We start from the raw sequence: 24,104 nt of genomic DNA on the forward strand, positions 1-24,104 counted from the left end.
AATTGATCATCTCGACATCAAGATGCATGGATATGAAAAAAAAATGGATTTCAAGTTTTGGAAATAGCGTATTTTATAACGCATTTTTGGACCGTCAATTTTCAAGATTTTAAAGTTTTCATTGATCTCTCGATTTACACTATTTTTGAAGTTTTAAACTTTATAAATAAAGATGAAAATATATTTTAAGGCTATCAAAAGGATTTTTAATGCTGAAACCACATTTCTCGATACTATTTGAAGGTAGGCTGTAATTTGATTGTTTAGAGCCTAGGCTCTATACAAACCGCACCCTTACAAAAAAATGTAAATCGAATCAAGGAATACCAATATTTACATAAATATTGAAGAAATTGATTTTCTTAATATCAAAATTTCACTCAATGCACATGCAATCCTTAAGAGCAAACACATATAACTTATTTAAAAAATTGATATTTAAAAGTTTGAAAGCTAACCATTCCATATTGCCACCACACCTGTACATTATAGAAGAATTGTTTGTTTCCTTTGAAATAGTACCATGAAAGCAATCACTTGAACATAGAGACAATGTGTGTGTGAGAGAGATATATGACAATCTTATGTCACTCACATGCATACACTAACGATTTCGGCGTTGTCGATATTGTCTCCACATTTCTGCTATAGTTTGCGCCCCCAATTGTACCCCAACATTATGGGTAGACCTACTCTGAGACTTCAGATCCTCAAGTTCATCTTCTTCAGCTTCATCTACTTCTTCTTTATCTTCCTCTTCTTCAGCTCTTTCACGCAACTCAAGATCTCTCCTCATCTCACTAAGAAGTTGATGTTGAAATGCTCTCTCTTGATTAGAGCTCTAGGCTGGCCTCATTCGGATATAATTGTGCAAAATATAAGTGACATTTACAATTTTAACTTGTCTTAAGTAGATACTAAAATTGGGACCTCAAGATGCGAAACCTTGCTTTCCAGACCCCAAAGGTACACTCCACGACATTTCTTGATGATGAATGCCAATGATTGAATAGCTCTTTCGGAGTCCTCGGAGAGCTCCTTCCTTTGGTGGGAAGGTGGTACGTGCACCTCGATACGGGGTAATGAATCCACATATAGTAGGGTGCCCCGCATCCACAAGGTAATACTACCCTACACCCAATATGTCCAATATATTAGAATTTTTTCCATACTAATCTAGAAATAATTAATAGATAAATTTATTATTTACCTTGAGGCACTGTTAATGGATGTTTGTCTCGCTCAATAGCATTATGTAGAATTCTATAGTTTGATGCAAAACCTTCCCACTCCGCTAGTACAAATGTGAAGCACATCGAAGCTAACTACAACCAAAACATTTTGACATAGTTCCCCCCTCCAATTACGGTATTGCATTTGTAGATCCTTTGGAAACAAAGCAGAAATGTGGTTCCCATCCAATGCTCCAACACAATCCTAACATGAAAATTCCTAGGTAATCATTTGCAATAAGATCATCATCATTTATTAAATCTACGATATACACAATGTTCACCTTGAGAAAAGGGAAGAATCTCGTATCCCCTCTTATTTTTGTAGGTGTTTCTGATGAGACAGGAATGATAAAATATATAGCCAATCGCAATTTTGCATTTAGGACTCTATTGAAGTAATACTTGCCCATAATGCTAAAACTGAATCAGTATCACCCTATTACGCTCATTGTATGCGATTACATTTAAGAATATGAGTACTTGTTCTTCTACCATCATATATCGAGAATTACGAAGAAGATTACCTTCCTTTAAAATTCCATACAAGCTTAAAAAGGCATATGTGCCCATCTGCAATAAATTGAAGTAATTGTTCTCACGAGATTGTAATAAATATGAAATCAAAGAACATAAGTGAACTTGATTCCTTCGTATTAGGTAGTTTAGTAGTACCAAACACAACACAAGGCTGTTGCATACGCAATAGTATACCTTACGTAAATCTCATTTACCTCAAATGGATTTATACTGACAGTCCAACCTGTGAATTTCAACATTGATGTACATTTTACGCATAAATAAAAACCATCTATATAAACAAAAACAAACCTGCCACATAAACTATGCAAAAAACAAACCCTATAAACCATGAAAAAATAGCCATTAACATCAACTATAGAAAAAAAGCAATCCACATAAACAATGAAAAAAATAACCATCCACATGAACCATAAATAAATAAATAAATAAATAAATAAACACTCATATAAATCATGAAAAAATAACCTTCCACATAAACCATACAAAAAAAAACATCCACATAAAAAAGAACCATCTACATAAAGCATAGAAAAAAATCCAAATAAAGCATAGAAAAATAAAATATCAACATAAAACATTAAAAAATAAACCGTCCACATAAAGGCCATCCACCTAAGCAAAACAAAAGCATCCAACTCATTTAATACATAATAAAAAAAAAAAAAAAAAAGTCATCTCCCAACTCAACACAGTTTAAGAAACAAGCAACCAACACAGAACTACTCACGATATTGTGGAGCAATGGATAGGAATATGCAGGCTTTCATGGGATCCGCAAACAAGTCAGCAACCCTAATGTATAACTGTGGATCAATACCTTCATCTTTGTAAACATCAAACACAACATCCATGCATTTTATCTGAAAGAGGACCGAATGTTCCAACACCTTACCCACGTGTTTCAACATTTTATCCATGGATGTCGATGATGAACCAAGTACATAAGCCACTTGTTGTCTTATTGTGTTTTCCCCTTACCTCCTAGGAGCCCCCTACTGTAGATGACTGACCACGATTCATCTTTCTGGTCCCAAGGAAGGGCTCGCTAATATCCCCACTATAGATATCAGATAGATCCTCTGTGTCAGCTACATCGTCCTCCACCTCTTGTGGCTTCTAATTTAGGTCCTCAGCCTCTGGCTTCAACTCATTGTTCTCCATAGCTGGTGATTTTGGGTCACCACCATCCATGATAGAAGAACTTTTATTACCATTACCTATCCCTTCCCCAAACACACTGTCCATGTCAGCTAGAGGAGGGAAGCTCTTGCTCTTGTATTTTGATGCCCAAATGTGGTTGTGCGATAAAACAACCATGCAAAATGAACATATGGACACATGTCACATAATAAATACCTATAATAAAAAGTAGTATTGTTAGTATATACCGCGCAATATTCCTCCCATACTGCCCAATCTGCAGTGACCATCCTCTTATCATCGATCCATCCGAATCCATATTCCCTGATACGTTTTTTAACATTTGCATAATTAGTCTTCAATGTCCGTAGTCTATTCTTTATTCTTGTTCGGTCAAACCCTGGGCCATATTCATCACACATCTCACGCATAATGCTGGCCCATCCCTTTCTACAAAACACCCCATTCGTCCTCAACTTGTCTTTAATACAAAGGGCTATCACAGTTAAAAGCTTGTCATCTTGTGGAGATATCCATTGATGGTTCCTTCCATCATTATTAGAAATCATACTTAGATGGTTAGCAACAATTAATAGACTATATAATCATACACGACAATCACACAAATGGAGCTGCTTATATTTATTAGTAAATATTCGCATATCGTAAGGTTCTCCTAATTACTTAAATACATTTTATAAGGATTACTAAAAAAAATTAAGGTGTTGATTAAGTTTTGAGGGTAGAAACGTCGAGGTAATCCTCCATTATTTATTGAGGCTGAAAACATTTTTTAATGGATAAAACCACTGGAATTGATAAGAATTCCATAAACCTTCTACATGGATCAGTTAAGTCTATCTTCAAAGAGTAATAGCTTATCTAGCAATAGAAAAAGGCTTGTACGATAACATTTGAAAAAAAAAATTTGAACATCCTTTACTTCAGCCATGACAAGTGTATGCAAAAAATTTGCACAATTATTTACTTAGCCATCAATCAATACGATGTATGTTTATTTGTATGTGAAAAATTTGCACAACCAATAGGGGAGATTCCCCAATTTCAACAAAAAAACCAGAGAGTCGAAGAGCATGACATAAACTATTTAGTTACTACTCTCACAGTAAGGAGATGGAAATATTAATTGTAAGAACATATTGTATTTACACACACTAATTTACTTTCAAATAAAATTTGTCAAACTGATATGTGATCCAGCGATGATAAATAAACATGACAACCAACAATGATAATGAACAATGACATATGATATATATAAAATATTAAATTGCACTTGATTTATTCATATGGCCAACAAAAAGGAAGGACACGTAAAATGCATAGCCATTATATCAAATGAAAATCCCAAAAAAGTAAAAGAGAACTCAGAATAGAAAACCACACCCATGCAAGAAATAGTGATCACACCTGCATATTTACTAGCTAAAATAAAACGAGAAAACTACATCTGTGAAGCCCAAACAACTGAGCATTTCATCCAAAATTTGAAGAGATATTGCTCAAAAGTGACAAGTATAAGCTATGACCAGCTAGGACAAATATGTACCAGATGTAATCCTTACATATAGAATCCATCATCAAGTGTTCAAGAAAAAAAAATTCTAAGAAAAAGAATCATGAACTCTACATAGCATATCAAACTCAAACACTAGAACTCCAACAAAATAATACAATAACAACTAGAATTTATGAAACAAAAATGGTGAAAAATATAGCAAATAAAAGGTGATCCAGACAAAGTAGTAGCAAATACAATGAACATTGCTTAAATTTCTCAGTTGACTATACATTGTTTTGTTGTTGTTTCGTATTTGTAAGCACAAAAAAATTCACGAACTAATCAGGGAACTGAATCAAAATAATCAGGGAACTTGATGTTAAGCACTCAAAAGAATCAGTTAACCATAATCTAGATTTACAACATAAATATTCACGAAATAAAGCAATTGTAGTGCCTTAGAACTCGATTTATAATGAAAATAATCACTGATTTAGGGTTGATCAGTGAGTAAACTCACCGATTTGGGGTTTATCAGTGAGTAAACTCACTGATTTGAGGTTTATCAACAAAAATCATAGCAAAAAAAAAAAAAAATACTGCGGTCATTTGGGGTTTATTATCATAATAAACAATAAAAAATAAATAAAAACCCACTTATTTGGTTTTTCTTCTTTGTGAGCGGGAGTTTTCTTCTCTGAGATTTCTTCTTTACAAGTGATTTTTTGCTTTGTGAGTTTCTTCTCTGAGTTTTTACTCTGTGAGTGGCTTTTATCTCAGGGCTTCACGTGTTTGTGGCAGGGCTTTAGGACTTCTCGGGTTCATTACAGGGCTTCACGGTTTAAAGCGCAAGAGTGATGCTCTGAGTTTCACCGAAAGCTGCCGTCCACCCTCCCCACCACACAGCAAGTTTCTAAAGATGAATAGTGAAAATGGGAAATAGGGTGTTCTGAATTTTCCAGAGTTATGCATTATCAAACAGGTGAAAGCAACAATTTGGCTGAAAGTACGCCAGTTTCACCATTGTACACCTTTATCAAACGTTGCCTTAGTAGTACCTATGCGTCTCTTAGGCTTTTATTCGTGTACGCTTTGGGTTTTCCAGTCCTCTTCATTTTTTGGATTCGACTTTGTATTTTTCACACCTTCTTTTTTAGTACTTTGCAATATGGTTGTCCTAAATATTATTTTAAAAGAAGAAGGGGCCTAAGACAAGGGGATCCCCTTTGTCCGTATCTATTTCTACTTGTTATAGATATTCTTAGTAGCCAGTTGGATAGATTATGCTTCCTAAGGCCTTTTCTTCATGTTGTGATTATGAGATTTCTCATATCTTTCGTATCTTTTATGTAGATAATGTAGTTATACTTTGTGAAGCCACAGGTACTGTTGTTATTTTTATGAAATCTATTTTTTTGGATTTTGAAATTACGATTGGCCAAAAACTTAATATTACCAAGAGCAAAGTTTTCTGCTTTGGTGTGGCACAAAGCACTAGTATATGGTTCTAAAGGAGCTTGGTTATGGTGAATGTTTCCTACCAGTGAAATATTTGGGTCTTCCATTATTCCACAATAATCTAAAACATAATCAATGCCACAGTCTAGTTGAGAAGATTTTGGTAAGATATGGACATGGCAAACTCTATCTGTTTCAAAATCTGGCAGACTACAGTTGTTTAATTAGTAATCAGTTTATCGATCATTTGTGGATTCTCTCCTTCATTTTACATGGGCGTACAAGCAAATGGTGGAAAGACTGCAGTGTAATTTCTTATATGTAGACACAACTGAAAAGAAAAGCGTCCATCTTGTGAAGTGAAAAACTATATGCCTTAATTTTGAAGAGGGGCTTATGGGATTAGAAATACTGCCAATTTAAACATTGCAGGTATGATGAAGTTGGCATAAAGGGTGTTATCCAACCCATCTTCTTTACTGGAATGCTTCTTCAAATACAAATATTTCAAAAACTCTTTTATATGAGGAGCTAAAAAGATGAGTATCTCTTATGCTTGGAAGGATATTTTGTAGGGACTAGCTTACTTAAGAGACAATATCAGATGGGTCATTGGGATGGAAAGTCAATAGATTTCTGAGTAGACCCATGGTTATCAAAAAAATCCATTTGGGATTCTTATGGTGCAAATGTTCATAAGGACCTTGGATTACTCGCTGAGTCTAAGGTATCAGATTATTTGGAAGGCTCTCCTCATACATGGAACCTCCCCAACCCCACTTCTGGTTTGATTAGAATATGGAAGGAGGCGGAGGTTTCACTACCCCGTTGCAACCACATAGATTTTTTAGTATGGATTCACTATTCCAATAGGGTGTTCTTGATTATTCATTAGGCAAAAGGTGATCTTCAAAATCCCATCCCAGAGCCAAGTGGTTTTCTTGGCTGATCCTTCATCAACGACTTCCCATCTCATTCCTTCTTCAACAACGAGGGATCTATGTGGATATTGTATGCCCCTTCTGTAGCAATAATGATGACAATATTTGGCATCTGTTTTTCCAATGTATTTTTTTCACTGTCTCTATGGAAATCAATTGCGTGGAGGTGTGGTAAACGTCTTATTCCAAGCACATCCATTATAATAATGTTGAGGAGTTGAATTGTCTTCATAGTAAAATAAGATGGGTTTCTTAATGTCTAATTATCCCTTTTCTTCACCACTGTTTGGTTTATATGGGAAGAACGCAACCGCAAAATTATTTTGGTGAAGGTTTCAAGGAGAAAAATTGCCGAGAAAGATCACTCATCATGTTTGTGAATTAGCAGGTACGAAGTCTTGGGACTTACATATATTGGAAATGGCGACCATTGAAAATTTACAAATCCCTTGGCACCTACAAAAAACTAAAACCTCTATCCTAGTTGCTTGGTCTTTCCCTCACCCAAAGCATTTTAAGCTTAATGTTGATGGGGCTTCTTTCCAAAACCCGGGTATGGCAAGTGGTGGTAGTGCTATTAGGGATAGCGATAGTGCCTTTCTTGCTACTTTTTCCACCCCCTTTGGTATTGCATCAAATAATTATATGGAATTCTATGATTTGAAAGTGAGCGTTGATTTGGCCATTAAATTTAATCCAAATAGAAAGTAATTCGTCATTGCTCGTAAAAGCTATTCAAGGGTGCTGCAGAGCTCCATGGGCGCTCCACACAATAACAAGTAATTGTTGTCATAGACTTTCAGATCGTAGGTGGACTATTTCTCAGATCTAGTGTGGGGCCAACATGGTAGTAGATACACTTGCCATGAAGGGAATATCTTTCTATGATGCTACTATTTGGCATTCTCGACTGCTAGATTTCATTTCTCTATCATTACTTCATGATTTCACACAATTTCTCTATTGTAGGATTGTAAAGATATAGCTGTGGCAAAGGACCCAGACCAGACTCGAGACCTGTCGGGTATACGCGACATGGGTTTAGGCAACATTTGTACTTGGCAGGATGGGCTCGGGTCCAAAACCTTGACTCGAACATTATTCTGGTCCGGGTACAGGCCAGTTTGGACCCGACCCATACTCGTAAACTGTTGGAGATTAAATACTTCAAGTCTTATTCATTTGGGCGTATTAAGGATCGTATATAGTAAGAACTCGTAGTCATCATGAGCTATTAAACGACAAATCAGACGGCTTGAAATCTAATGGTAGGTGATTGTGACTTTGTTACCAATAATATCGGTATATAATGGTAAAAAAAAAAGCACAAAAAAAACCAAAAGCTCATAGTGAGATGGCAATGAACCCAACACGACCTAGGACCCAACGGGATAGACCCAGGACTCAACAGGATGGACTTGGGACCCGACGGGTACGGGGTATGGGTCCAATTTTTGAATGGGTCGGGTCTAGGTCCAAAACCTGGATCCGAATACTATTAGGGTCTGGGTCCAGCCGGACCCAAGCAGTTGCCACCCCTATAAAGATATGTTTTTATTAATAAAAACATGTTGGGGGCCTTCTCCTCCACTGACTTACTAAAAAAATAAAATAAAAAATCTGATTGAATTTTCTTTTGAGGTTGATGGTTAGGTTCAAGTAGTTGTATCTCCAAAATTTGAGTTTGATTTTCAGCCAATGGAGCAAAATGAGAAAATTCTTATTCGAGACCACAGAATGTTTTCGGTTTAAAATGCCAATGATACCTAGGGGTCGTTTTGTGATAATAAAATAATCTTTGAAAATTTTTTCATAGGAAAACTAAGATTACACAATTTGATTCGTACTTTTAAACATGTGAAAAATGTTTACCGTAAGACCATTTTAATACGAAAAGAACTCTACCTCATGAAGTGGGGAAAAAAATAAACTAATCTCAAATTTTAAATTTTAGAGAGAAACTTCAATAAATATTTTAGAGAGAGAAACAATCTAAAATTTTAAATTTTAGAGAGAAACTATTTCAAAAGTTTTAGAAAGAGAAACAATATCAAATTTCAAGTTTTACAGAAACTATCTCAACATTTGTAGAGAGAAATTTTCTTAAATTTTTTAGAGAGAAACTATGTCAAAGTTTTTAGAGAGAAAGACCATCTCAAACTTCAAATGTTAGAGAGAGAAATTATCACAAAGTTTTTAAAGAGATAAACTATTTCAAAATTTAAGTTTTCGAGAGAAAAAATATCTCAAAATTTTTAGAGGAATAAACTATATCAAATTTCAAGTTTTAAAGAGAACAATTATCTCAAAAGTTTTTGAGCGAGAAGCTACCTTAAAATTTTTAGAGAAATAAATTATCTCAAGTTTTGAGAGGGAGGGAGTCTATTTCAAACTTCAAGTTTTTAGAGATAGAAACTATCTTAAATTTTTTAGATAAATTATCTTAAATTTTTAGTTTAAGAGAGAAAAAACTATCTCAAAATTTTTAGAAACTGTATAAAATTTTAAGTTTTAGAGAGAAAAAACTAGCTTAAAAGTTTTTAGAGAAAGAAACCATCGCGAAATGTATAATTTTTTTTTCTTTTTCTCTTCTTATAAATTCTATTAAACATTATTAATTAACTATACTCTAGCAATATTTCTAAGTTTCTATAGATGTTTTTTTTTTTTTTTGGTCCATTATGCATTTTTCATGTTTCCAAGTGTGTTTACCAAAATTAAAAAAAAAGGCAGACTTGAGTAATTATTTTCTTGTAAATTGTTTGCATATGTAAATATTTTTCGTGCAAATACTATCATTTCAAACTATTTAACTCGATTCAAACAACCCCTTAAATCCAAACAAATAGGGCCAATTTTAATGAGAGAGAGAGAGAGTCCAAAATTGAGTTGTTCATCAAGTACCTAGAAAGGGGCAATTATGCATTCCAATGCTGCCAAGGTCCACCTATCAATTCTATTATGAGGGGGTAGAGAGAGAGAGAGAGAGAGAGAGAGAGGTCCCCTTCACTTGGTGCCATTATGGCCATAATAGAGATGCCAACCTTACTACACCTATCCCCTCCATGATAGGGTCCCCATGGTATGGATTAGACATGCACCATTCAACTCACAACTTCACACTTCTTGGGTAAACATCCCTCTTTCTCTTATCCCTTTTGAACTTCCCACCCACAAATCCAAGCCCTCAATTCTCACCACCACTGTTCATCCACACCATCCAAAAGTTCAATGCGCATTGCCAAATTCTATCATCATCCACATGAAGCTTCCATGCCATTTGGTATACATGAAAAGTACTAAAGATAAGAAAATTTCTCTCCCTCTCTTTATCTAAAAAGATACTAAAGATGACAAATTCTCTCTCTAGAAAAGTAGTAAAGATAATAAATTCTGTCTCCGAAAGTACTAAAGACAGGGTTTTTCTCTCTTTAGAAGAATATAGAGAGAGAGACTTATAAAGAGGTATCCAACTTACTATCTACCCAAAAAACAAAGACACCTAATTTATTTAATAATATATAGGATATCATTTAAGAGGATATATTACCAATCTAACCAATAAACTATTTGTCCTTTTTTTTTTTTTTTTTAACATTGACAAAGAAAAAATTATATTTGCTAATATATATATATATATATATATATATATATATATATATATATATATATATATATATATATATATATATATATATATATATATATATATATATATATATATATATATATATATATATATATATATATGTCATGTAGGGTAGGCTGGTTGTCTAAAAGTCCAAAACAAATATAGTTTTCAACAATTCAAAAGCATACATTGAATGTAATCAAAGAGGGAGAAAAAGTGGAGGCATAGAGAGAACAAAAAGAAATAAAAATTTATGGTTTAATAAACAAAACCCAAAGCGAAGACAGCATTGGTCCGGGGGACCCCATGCCGTGTCTTTTATGAGCCATGGACAAGCACCAAAACAAAGTCGGTGTTGGGAATAATGCGAAAACCAAAAACGCCCATGCAATTGTTGAAATGACAAATTACTTTTTTACATAAGTATTTTCAAGTGAAAAAACTATGTAATTAGGTGGGATTCTTTTCATACAAATTAGTCCCACCGCATTTTTCATACTAATTGACATGTAATTGATACGAAAAAACTCCTACACTTAATCACATGATAGACATTTTTTTATGTTAATATACTTTTACGAAAGTATTTTTATGCGTACCAACCAATAAAATTTTCAATGCCAGGTTCTCAAAGAAAAAAAGTATTTCCATCAAATTGAAAACATTATTATGATTTTCTTTCCTAACATGCTTACGTTTCTTTTATCCGTTACTTCTGTCACCATTACTATTTATTTATTTGTCTGCCTTAGTGGTGCATGTTATATATATATATATATATATAGGAAAAGATGGATTAGCCCACTAGTTCATATGAACATATGAGCACAACGGTCCAGATTCAATCTAGGCCGATCTGATGATCACAAATATCCGGTAGTGCTTGAATTTTATTTATTTTTCTACAAATCCAGATAACTTGAAATTTTAGGTGCTTGTTCTTCTCATCAAGGCGCACCTAATAAAAATATATAAAAAAAAATTATTTACAAAAAACAAATGCCAAAATACCTCTTGAAACTTTCGGGGGTATTTTGATCAATTTATTTCATGTAAAACATTTTTTTGATTTTTTTAAAGATTCAGCTATTTTTTATGAACATACGCCTAAAATTTCAAGTGATTTAGATATGTAGAAAAAAAAACTAAAATTCAAACACTACCAGACATCCGTGATCGTCAGATCAACCCAGAATCAATCTGAAACGTTGGGCTCATATGTTCATATGAGTTAGTAGGCTAATATCATCTTTTCCCATATATATATATATATATATATATATATATATATATATATATATATATATATATATATGAAATGAGAGGGAAGATAGGTATGCCCTAACTGAGTTACCATGTGGGAAATGTGGCTTCCACTAGGGAAGAGGCAAGCGCCTTCTGCATTAAAACATAAGGCTTTCATATAGATAGAAGTAAGCTTCCAATACAGAGAAAAACTAAGATGGTGCCTCTTGCAGAGTGAGATGCTAGTTTTTGTAAAAAAAAACAGTTTCTAGAGAGATTGAAGGTGGTTTTCCCTTTTAGTTAAAGAATGCCTCAGTTACCATCATGTTCTCTTCCTGAACAATGGTTTTGCTATGTAACAGAAATGTGAGATCGATGGGAGACATAAGTTTGTAGACTTGGTCTTAAAAAGGATTGCTCGTCTGAGTTTTATCGAGGGCTAGAGAAGTGACTTTGTGCCCCAAAATCCATAATATAACTCTCATCGGTATTAGTTGACTTCAGTTTGCTATACTCGTAAATGTAGCCCTTTTAAATGAACACATGACTCTTTGTGTTCTTGGTAGTGTATGTGTTTCATACTTTATTTCTTGTATTATGCTTCGTATTCTCTCTAATTTTGTCGAGAGAACTTAGATGTGGCACTAATAGGAGATAAGATGAGAAAAAGTAGATTTAGGTAGGCTGGCCATGTGCAGCACAGATCCAGTATAATAATTGTTAGGACGTACAAGTTAGTTCAAGTGGAAGGCTAAAAAAGAGCAAGTGGTAAGTCTAAAATGATATGTACCTTTGATAAAACAGAATAGCAGATTAAAATTCATTTAGCCGACCCAAATAGTTGGAAAAAGGCTCTAATGGTGGTGATGATGATGACGATGATGATGATGACACTTGCTGATTTTGTTTAAGTACACAATCCTAGCAGGCTCTAGCTTTACGGATTTTTGTTTTCGCATCTAAGGAAGCTCTTACATCTTAACAATACAAAATATATTCAAATTTTAGGGATGCAAGTATGCAACATGTTTCTTCATCTAAGAGAGAGCTCTTAAATCCTAAGAATACAAAATATATTCAAATTTCTTGATGAAAATATGTAACCTCCTAGCCTGGGCAACCAACCTCAAAAACAAACAATTCTACACGCATTTTACATGTGGCCAGAGGCCATCCAATTTTTTGACCCTTGCATTTCTTGGTACTTCTAAAGTAGACTTCAAAATTTTAAATCAATAAGATACTCCTAAGGAGATCATTTACATAACTTGCTCCTGCAAGGGAGCATGTTATATTGACTCGCATGTATTTTCCCCGCGGTTCCTTGTCTCCAAAACTACTAAGGTAACTTTATCATGTACCCTATTGTGAAGTAGTACATTTGATGTGTTTTTTGGACGGTAAAGTCTCCATAAACCGCGTGCTCAGGACTACGTGGATCATATTCTATTGACTAGCAAACATTTATGTCTTTCTTGAGTGACATCTAATTTGATTTCATGGACATGGTATACAGTCAGATAGAAAGGTTTGACATTGATTTATCCTCAGCATTGTACCAAAGACCACTCTATTTTCATCTCCAATAATGCAACAAAGCGCCCAGCAATAAATAATCAAAATTATAAAATTTATATAAGGTCGCTCTAAATAATCAAAATAAGACCCACCTTTGTTTTGATGTCAAAAACCCTCAAATCGGTCATCTCGACCTAGAGACGTAAAGATATGAACAAAATAGATTTCAAGTATGGGAAATAGTGTATCTCGTAATACATTATCTGCGCTATGAATTTTCAATATTTTTAATTTTTATAGATATGTTGGTTTTATGCTACTTTTGAAGCTTTAAATTTTATAATTAGAGATGAAAATAAGTTTTCAGGCCATCACAAGGATTTATACACTAAAAATCTATATGTTGATACTATTTAGAAGTACGCCTTATTTTGATTGTTTAGAGCCTCAACCACACGCACACACACACACACACACATATATATATATATATGGAAAAACCTAAAAAACGCTTATATGAGAAGTGCTACAGTATTTCACCACAACCACATACTTGTTATGTCTATGGCGGGTCATTGAACCGACTCGCAACGAACAATATGCCGTCTATTTAGGTTCTGCATGAATTTTTGACCATCACGAACCTAACATGTCTGTATTGGTACTGTCACAAACATGCTAAATCCGTAGCGATCAAAAAACACATACCGTCTGATTTTATGGACGGTGATCAGTCTATGAGCGAAAATACTATTCATTTTCGCCCATGAACATTGCTTAGTCTCTTCATATATATATAATATATACCACTATCACTGAACTTAGAAGAAAGCGCTCTATACTAATGTGATACAAGAAACGCCCTCACCTTTTCTGTTGCAAAATAGTTTAGGATAATATATATAATAAAAGTATATTTGCGTCTAAAGCTGAGTCTTGCATGTGAAGACGTGCCACACCTTTTCACCACCAAATATTAGGCCTTTCTTTGCATTACTTTTTTTATTATTATATCCCTGGCAACTTACATAAATGATAAATACGATTCCATAAGATATTTTAAAACAAATTCCGAATAGCTTAATAAAAAAATAAAGGGAAAATAATTCATTTAAATCACTTCCTTAAGATAATACCTTTAAAAGAATATATGTTCGGGGAACTTGAACAAGCAGTGACATTTTAACAATTTGTCACCACTTAAATGGCATGAACTAAATGACAATAAGAACCTCAGTTGATCAAGGTTAGCAACATGAAATGATGATTTACAATGAAAATTAGTGAACTCCATGTTGTGAACCCTAAATAGATAAGGACATTGTCCAAAGTTGCGAAAAAACCTACAGATATTATCATCATTTAGCTTGGGCAACTTAATCAGTGCCAAAGTACCAAAGCATCCCCAATTTTCAAGGTTTCTAATAGGGTTTGCAACATGCCGGTTAACCCTGTCAAGAGCTCGGATCAGGTCCCCGGCCTGGCTTGGATTGGCATGTCCCTGGCCTTGGGCATGGCCAGGGCTAATAGACTCAAAGAAAAAAAAGCTAAGGAAAACATAGTGTCAGGGCTAGGGTGGCCCTAGCCAGGGCCTCGAGCTATGCGGCTTACCACTTGGGTCACATTTTGTGGTCCAGGCCCTGGTTTTTCAAGGCCAGGCCAAGTGAACTAGGCTGGGCACGGTCTTCTACTCATTGCCAGCTTTACTTTTCAATCCTATATAAAGGCAATTTGTTCTCTTTTATGTTTTTTTGGAGTGGTACTTGATTGAAATGAGAGTCAAAATGCCACCATCTGATGTCTAATGTGATAATTTGATGATTCTGTGAGGTGATTTGATCGCATAATCGATATTTTCCTAAAAAATAACAAGCCCACCCTTCGATGAGGCCTAAAAACTTGGTGACAGAGTAGTTAAACATGCCCAAAGTGATACTTATATTTTTACGAAATGAGTTGGGGTCGTGGTGGTAGCATCCCCACACCCAAGTACCATATCATGGTATCCATTCCTACCGTTGACATCCCCAATTAACACTTTCAAAATGTAACTCCTCAATCTATTGAAAGAAATAGGTAAGAGGACTATCTTTCCTACTAAATTACCCAAAAAAATGAAAAGAAGAAGAGATTTATAATAGCGATAAAGGTGATTGTTGCTAAAGTTGAATGGTTTCGAAGCTCATTGAGTGAGTGCACTATATGCCATTCATGCTACCCATCCCTGTATTTGTGTACGTACTTTTTTTCATTATGTCTTCTTGGAAAGGGATCGTATACAATGAGATAATTTACCTTTCGTACAGGGCAGTCATAGTTACTTACAACTATCCAATGTGAAATTTGATAGCTTGAGTGTAAAAAGTTCAAAAAAATTTCTTTTGAACAATGCCATACATGCTACCCATCCCTGTATTTGTATACGTACTTTTCTTTATTATGTCTTTTTGGAAAAGGATCGTATACAATGAGATAATTTACCTTTCGTACAAGGCGATCATAGTTACTTACAACTATCCAATGTGGAGTTTGATAGCTCTAGTGTATTACAAAGTTCAAAAAAATTTCTTTTGAACAATGAGTTCGATGAAATAAATGCAGCCACCCAATTTCATATTCAACGATTAAAATTAATTGTGACCACCTTGTACCAAAAGTAAATTGTCTCCTTGTATACTTTTCCTTTTGGAAAAGTGTATTGTGCAGTTATGGGACACAATTCAACATTAGCATCCCTCATGCATCCAAGATGGATACAAAAAAATGGTGGTGCCAAAAGAATAAAACTATCATTGTTAATTTTTTAAAAATTGTTATTTTACGCATTAATGATCACCATGTGAAAGATTATATATTCCTAAAAAATTGAATTACTTTTACTTGTCTATCTTCCCTTTTTCTTATTTCGATCAACATATTTATGGTTATTGATGAGTAGCCAATATGCATGTGTCTCAACTTCTAAATAAGGACAAAGTTTATATAAAGGTGAAGCCCTAAACAATCAAATTAAGGCGCACTTCAAAAAATTACTAGAAAAGGTTGTTTTCTGGCCCAAATATCTTTAAATCGATCATCTCAACCTCAAGATCGATAAACATGAGAAAAAATGGATTTCTTGTCTTGAAAATAGTACATCATGTAAGGCATTTTCTAAACTGTTAATTTTCAAGATTTTCAAATGTTCATATGTCTACTCTATCTACAATATTTCTTAAGCTTTAAATTTTATAATTAGATATAAAAATAAATTTTCAGACCATTACAAAGATTTTTAGTACTGAAACAACGTCTTTCGAAAACTATTTGAAGGCGCGCCCTACTTTTGATTATTTAGGGCTTCCGCCTTATACAAATCTCTTCAACAAGTTTAGTAATGAGCAAAACGACCCTATTGTTCCAACAGAGAGAAGAACCTATGATTAGTTTTTTGGGAAATTTCCAAACGAATAATTTCAATGAAATCTTTCAATTTCTCATTTTACTATGCTCAACTCTATGTAATCCTCTTTCAATAGAGTACATTGAATGTACAAAAAGGGAAAAGTTTCTATATTTCCCTACAGCATAGAAGTTCTATCATTTCCCTACCATCCAGCTGTCAAAATTGGATCAAGAGGGTTACTTACCATTTGATATTAGATTTGACGTCTTGAAGTATTTTATTTTTAGTTTTTGTATACAAATTGTATGAGTATGAAATTTGGTACGTGTCATCTTCTCATTAGGGTGTACCTATTAAAAAATATTAAAAATAATTTTTCAATAAAATATAATGATCAAAATACCCCTTGAAAATTTTAGGGGTATTTTGGTTATTTTATTTTATTGAAAATTCTTTTTTTTTTAAATATTTTTCGCTAGTGTGAATTTAATAGAGGTATGGACATCCAAAATTTGGTGTCAAAATAGTTTATAAAAGAAAAGATTTAAAATAAAATGGTGTAGAGATGTGACATTGTGATTGGGGCAATCTTAGCCCTCAATTCAAAATGGACGGTTGGATAAAGTTTTATGATGTAGGGGAAACATAGAAAGCTTGTCCATACAAAAATGGCTATAACATAGTATCTATTATTTGTATTAACAGCTACTCTAGGAGAAATGTTTTTATGTGGTGCTAACGATTTAGTATTTGTCTCTGTAGCTCCAAAATGAGACAATTTACTTTTGATGTAGGGTAGTCACAATTAATTTTCACCATTGGATGTGAAATTTGGTAGCCGTATTTATTATATTGACCAAGCTCAAAGTTTAAAAGAAATTTTTTCGAACTTTGTAATACACCAAAGCTGTTAAATTTCACATCGGATGGTTATAAGTAATTGTGACCTCTTGTACCAGAGGTAAATAGTTACATTGTATGCAATCCCTTAAATAAATATTTCTATTTTTGTACTTAAATATTTTAGGCAATATTGTCGTGAAGAAAGGGCAAAGGGAGCATAATGTTGAAGAAAAGGCTTTTTTGGCGTCTTTCTAGAAGACGGAGCAGTTCCGTTATTAAGGAGCCTTCGGTCATTGTCGAATTTGGCATTTTATGTTATCCTTTTTATACTACAGGTCTTGCACAAACACGCACAAGTTATCGAGCAAATAACATGCATAAGACCCAAACACCCTGATATACTTTTTAAAGCTTTTATTTGTAAAATCAGCTTAATTATCCGAATTTAATTTTTTTAACACCCTAATATACTTTTCCTAAACCAAACACCTGAACTATCATCTAAATCATCTTAGAAATGAATTTGAGCCTTCCAGCATTTTGAATATTTTATTGAAATTTCGGGAATCCGTGGTGATAGAACGAATGGAAGGGTTGGGTAAAAAAAGAAAACAAAGAAAAGAAAAAAGAGTTCTTGTCATTTCTAAAAGACTCAAGGTTTGGAATCCTGAGAACGTTTAGATTGCATAATTCTTTATCTGAAAATGAGGCCCAAATGATGATTTGGGGTGTCAATGAAGTGAATATAAAAGGACAATGATCTTGTAAGCCCATTAACTTATATGATACTGTATGCCTAACTGTTCAGATTGAAGGACTTAAAACTGAACGTCCAATATTGTATTTTAGAGATCCATGTTAGAAAACAGTTTGGAAATTGGTGGAACCTAAATATTGAGTCTCGTCTAGGCGCTTCAGATAAAAATAAAAAAATTAACATACTTGAAAAATATTGAGCAAAATGTTTCTGTTATTGTTCTTCTAACCACCCCCTATTTCAATCTAAGCATTGGACTTTATGCTACAATCTAATAATATTCTACAATTAAGCTCATGAACTGGTACAATCACTAAAGAATTTTGATTTTTTTGGGTGTGAATGAGTTTTATGTAAAATTCAACAAAAGAACTTCAAAAAGTACTTGTATAGACTCTGTACATTGATATACTCTAAAAAATAATAGGATATTTTCCTCTCTTTTTTTTTTCTATCTTAATGAGTTCATATGATCCACACTAAGGACCTGTTCAAATGACAATTAACTTTATCTGAATGGGGCTGGGGTCATGGAGGTAGTACCCCTACACTCTAGTCACCACATTGTGGTTTCTATTACCATTGACACCATGCCACTGACACCTTAAAAAAAACCTAACTCCTAAGCTATTTGAAAAAAAAGGGTTAGGGATCTCTCTTCCCCATTGAATTACTCAAAAGAAAGAAAAGAGAAAGACTATTTTATCTAAATCAATATATTTTGGACAATATTATTTTGTTAGCTGTGTGATACATATCTTGTATTATGTAGTATTATTTAATTATTTAATATTTTTTATGATTTTCAGCTATTTTTAGCTATTTCTAAATAAAATATTGAATTTCAGAAAATTAATTTGAATAAAGTAAAACAGCTTTAAAAATAAAAAACTTACATGTAAAATTCCTTATAAATTTATCTTAGATTCATTAAGATGAACAATTTTTATTTAAATAATAAATTATCAACCACAACGAGTACATCTAAGGATGCACTAGAATGACTTCAGTGCAATGACCATACCCTAATCAATCGCATAGCGTGAAAGCGTTCTATTTAAATCATGATAATCAGTTTATCAAAATCAGTTGAGCCATGGGCGTATTAAGGGCAAAAGACTAACAATATAACGTATAAAGTGGACAAAATGAATTCCCCTCAAGAAATCATGTCCCTTTTGCATATGAACAATGTGTTCAAGTCCAAGTGTTTTCAAATTCGTTTGGGGGTCTCCTTTTGGTTGAAAAACCAAGCAATTTGAGAAAGAATTTGGAATTTTTTTTAAAAGTATTATTAAAAAATTAATATTAGTGAAATATATATTTATATATAAAATATATTAAAATAATAAAAATTTTCAAAAAGAAAAGTTAGAAAAGAGAGGCAATTTTGTACTTCTGCTAAAGAGGTTGGAGCTTCAGTCGAAGAAGTCGAATCACACCGAAGCAGACCGAAGCACATGATTGTTATTTTAAAAGATAATTTTGTGATTCGACTGAAGAGGCCGAATCAGACAGAAGAGGGCCAAAGTGGATGCATTGGAACTTGGCTTCGATCTAGGCCGCAAATCCGAAGACTCCAACCTCTTGGACAAAAGCAAAGGGAATCTAACAACATTGGTTCAAGTACATCAATATCCATCCAAAATCGCATGCAGAAAGAAGCACAACCATAAAATAGTTAGCGTCCTAGAGATATATGAGATCTACCTGTTCTTCAGCCCACCATATTCGAATTGAATTTCCAAAAAATAATGCACCTTGCAATACATTATCTAGACCGTCTATTTTCAAGATTTTAATATGTTTATAGATCTACTTGATTTTTGATATTTTTTGAATTTAAAAGTTTATAATTAAATATAAAAATAAATTTTGAGATAACCCTAATATTTTTTTACATCAAAATTAATTGTTTTGATAAAATTTGGAAATGCGTCTTAATTGGATTGTTTAATGTTGCAACCGTACAGAAACCACGCGCCCTTTTTCTTTTTCTAAAGGCACGCGACCCTGCGTCCTCTTTACTGTTAAGAGAGAGAGAGAGAGAGAGGAGAGAGGGAGAGAACTTGCTTTTACTTTAGAGAGAGAGAGGAGGCACGAGTGATTTCGCAATCTATTTGCCTCCCATATTTCTCGGTGGAAGTAACATGGGAATCGCTAAAATCATTGTATAAGGGCCATTAAATCCACAACTATTAAAAACAATTCAGATTGACACACACACACACTCTATCTCTCTCTCTCTAAAAAATCGTATCACTATCTTAAATGCCCATATATCTTACATTATAAGCGCATATGCATGTCCTACACATGCTGCAAAATGCATCTACTTGTAAGTAGTGCGTACATTGTATGTGTATTTTTTATTTGAAAAATTAGTATGGAATGTACCCATAAAAAAAAGGGTGCGGGTTGTATAGAGCCTAGGCTCTAAACAATCAAATTAAACCCTACCTTCAAATAGTGATTAAAAATATGGTTTCAATCTTTGTGATAGTCTCAAAATATATTTTAATCTGAACTCATAAATTCTACAGCTTAAAAAATAGTGTAGATTGACATATCTATGAAAACTTGAAAATTGACGGTCCAAAACCTGAAATCCATTTTTTATCATGTTCATGCATCTTGATGTGGAGATGATCAATTTGAGCATCAAAATAACCTCATCTAGTGAAATTGTTTAGGTAAGCTCTAATTTGATTGTTTTGAGCCCCGGGCTCTATATAAACTTTTCCCTAAGAAAAGTTTATATACAGCCAAGGCTCTAAACAATCAAATTCGACTCTACCTCAAAAATTTCATTAGAAGATGTTGTTTTAATGCTCAAATATCCTCAAATTGATCATCTCGACATCAAGATGCATGAACATGACAAAAAAATGAATTTCAAGTTTTGGAAATAATGCCTCTTGTAACACATTTTCGGACCGTTAATTTTCAAGATTTTCAAATTTTTATGGATTTGCTTGATCTACACTATTTTTGAAGCTTTAAATTTTATAATTGAAGATTTAAATATATTTTAAGGCTATCACTAAGATTTCCAGTATTGAAACTACATTTCTCAACATTATTTGAAGGTGTGTTTTACTTTGATTGTTTAGAGCCTCGGCTCTATACAAACCGCACCCAAAAAAATTATATATGAAACCATGTCTGTTTAGGAGTCATGCTTATATGCATGGCAATATGGGGTCGTTTGTGCAAGACCTGGTAATTTTAATCCCGGGTTTTAAGTACATGGCACTTTGATGGCATTTGCATATATTATCATCGTTTGGATTTACTGGTTAGCAAAATTTATTTATTTTTTTAATTAAACTTCCTTTACTTACTCATATTTACACAAGTTCTTTAATTATATGTATATTCGGCAAGCTTTTTATGCTTCCCCTATAGTATAGAAGTTCTATCTTCCCCTTATCCAACCGTCCATTCTGAATTGAGGGCTAAGATTGCCCCAATCACAATGTCACGTCTCTATACTATTTTATTTTTAATTTTTTTTTATAAACTATTTTGACAGACGTCTATTCCTCTATTAAACTCGCACTAGCAAAAAATATAAAAAAATTTTTTAATAAAATAAAATGATCAAAATACCCCTGAAAGTTTCAAGGGGTATTTTGGTTATTATATTTTATTGAAAAATTATTTTTAATATTTTTTATAGGTGTGCCCCAATGAGAAGAGGGCACATACCAAATTTTATATCCATACAATATGTATAAAAAAAAGTTAAAAATAAAATACTTCGAGACGTCGAATCTAAGATCAAACGGTGAGTGGCTCTCTCGATCAAAATTGGACGGCAGGATGGTATGGGGAGGATAGAACTTCTATGCTGTAGAAGAAGCATATAAACCTTTCCCATACATATTTTGCGCCATTAATCTGGTGAGGCCTACTGCGTAGGTAGGCAGTAATTGATGCATCAAGAGTTTTTTTGTTTTATTTGTTTTTGACAAGAATAATATAAGTTCATTAATTAATAAAAAATATTACAAACATACGTAATATTTTTAAAGACAAAAATCTTCAGAAATCACCATCTCACTCAACTGAATCTCTTTTTTTAGCTAAGCCATCTGCAACCTCATTAGCCTCTCTATACACATGCTATATGAAATGTCAAGAGTTTTCTATTGTGCCGTAGTTCCTCAAAGAGTTGGAGATTTTTAAAACCAAAGTCTTGATCAGGTTTGCATTAAGCCAAATTTGTATTTTGAAGGGTTAAGAAAGGAAAAAATGATGTCTATAAGGGGTTTTTTTTAAAATTTGCACTTTTTTTTTTAAGCTTAAAAAACAAAAAAAAAAACATGGATTTTACAAAAATAGATGAAGTTTTAACTTTTATATTGTTTTGAACGCTGATAGTAACTTCAAATGTGGATTTTACAAAAATAAATGAAATTTTTTTTTTTTTGGAAAGTTAATTGTAAATTTAATATAAAACAGCACAACTCCAAAGTTACAAAAGTTACAAGGGGTAGAAACAACGATAAACAAGTCTCTACTTTGAAAGATGACCATCCTAAACTTAACAAGACACAAACATCCATCTCCCACAACATTGGGTACATCACCAACTAAACAAGGACCCCAACTATCCCAACCTAAGCAGACCTTGAGCTCTCTTACCTTCCCCACTCGACCCAAGCCTCAAAGTACAACCTTGAGTCTCCATCCGATCCACAATAACCTCTTGAGGCGGGGTTGGGGTTGGGGTTGGGGTTGCGCACGACTCTGCACTAGTCTGATGGCACCCATAAGGAAGTTAGAAAGAGCTTGGCGGCGGGCTGGACTGCATTTTTTTTACAACAATTGGACCACATTTCTACAATATGCAGTCTAGAAGTATAAAGTATCCATCCTAAAGATAGATACAAATAGGTGGTCCATCTAAAAACAACAAATATTTTTTTAATATAATTATTACTTCTAGTTTTAAAAATTTATTTATTTGTATTCATGATCTCCATGTTAAATATTATATATTCTCTAAAAATTAGGATCAAATTATATTTAAAATTATATTTATTGCGAAGTCTGCATTTATACATGTGCGGGCTTGGCCGCATGCTAACCGCGTCCTATGCAAGCGACCACTATAGTGTGTGTCACTCAAATGTTCTACCTTCTCATTTTATTGCTAAAATAGATTTAAAAAATTATTTTATATTTCAATTTAAATATGCAGTTAGTATAGAGTTGAGGCTCTAAAGAATCAAAGTATAGCCCACTTTCAAATAGTGTCGAGACATGTGGTTTCAATATTGGAAATCTTAGTGAAAATCATAAAATATAATTTATCTATAATTATAAAATTTAAAACTTCAAAAATAGTGTAGGATCCATAAAAACTTGAAAATCTTGAAAATTGACGGTTCAAAAATGTATTACAAGATACATTATTTTCAAACCTTGAAATTCATTTTTTTTCTTATGGTCATGCATCTTGATGTCGAGATGATCAATTTGAGGATATTTGGGCATCAAAACAACCTCTTCTAGTGAATTTTTTGAGGTGGGCTCTGATTTGATTGTTTAGCTCTATATAAACTTTTCCCTAATGAATTTTTTTAGGGGGGCTCTAATTTATATAAACTTTTCCCTTGAAATATATTGCCTTCTTTCCTCTCCTAAGTAGTCTAAACAATATGAAGATGCCTTCCTTTTTATCTAGACCATTAATATGCACGTATGTTACATGTGATATTTAATATAAATCACTAAAAACATGTTTATCATTGAAAAATATTTTCAATAAAACATGATCTTAGATATCATTGAATTTATCTTCACTATTGAAAAACTTTATGAAATAATTATAATTTTTTAAAAACTATGAAATAAATAAATAACTCATGTATACTATTT

General features: G+C 33.2%; 1 long non-coding RNA gene across 2 annotated transcripts; it reads right to left on the reverse strand.

The window, feature by feature from the left end:
• Positions 1-398: 398 nt before the first annotated feature.
• On the reverse strand, positions 399-5,488 carry LOC148779723 (uncharacterized). 2 transcript variants are annotated; one of them, XR_016045074.1, is made up of 3 exons: positions 5,095-5,488; positions 1,211-1,437; positions 399-1,131 (listed from the first exon to the last, which is right to left on the reverse strand). It is a non-coding gene; the product is annotated as an uncharacterized LOC148779723 (long non-coding RNA). The 2 variants fall into 2 exon arrangements; XR_016045075.1 differs by lacking the exon at positions 5,095-5,488 and adding an exon at positions 1,517-3,548.
• Positions 5,489-24,104: the final 18,616 nt, after the last annotated feature.

This window comes from Amborella trichopoda, chromosome 11 (assembly GCF_054954075.1).
Source record: "Amborella trichopoda isolate Santa Cruz 75 chromosome 11, AtrichopodaSantaCruz75HAP2 v2.0, whole genome shotgun sequence".
NCBI lineage: Eukaryota > Viridiplantae > Streptophyta > Magnoliopsida > Amborellales > Amborellaceae > Amborella > Amborella trichopoda.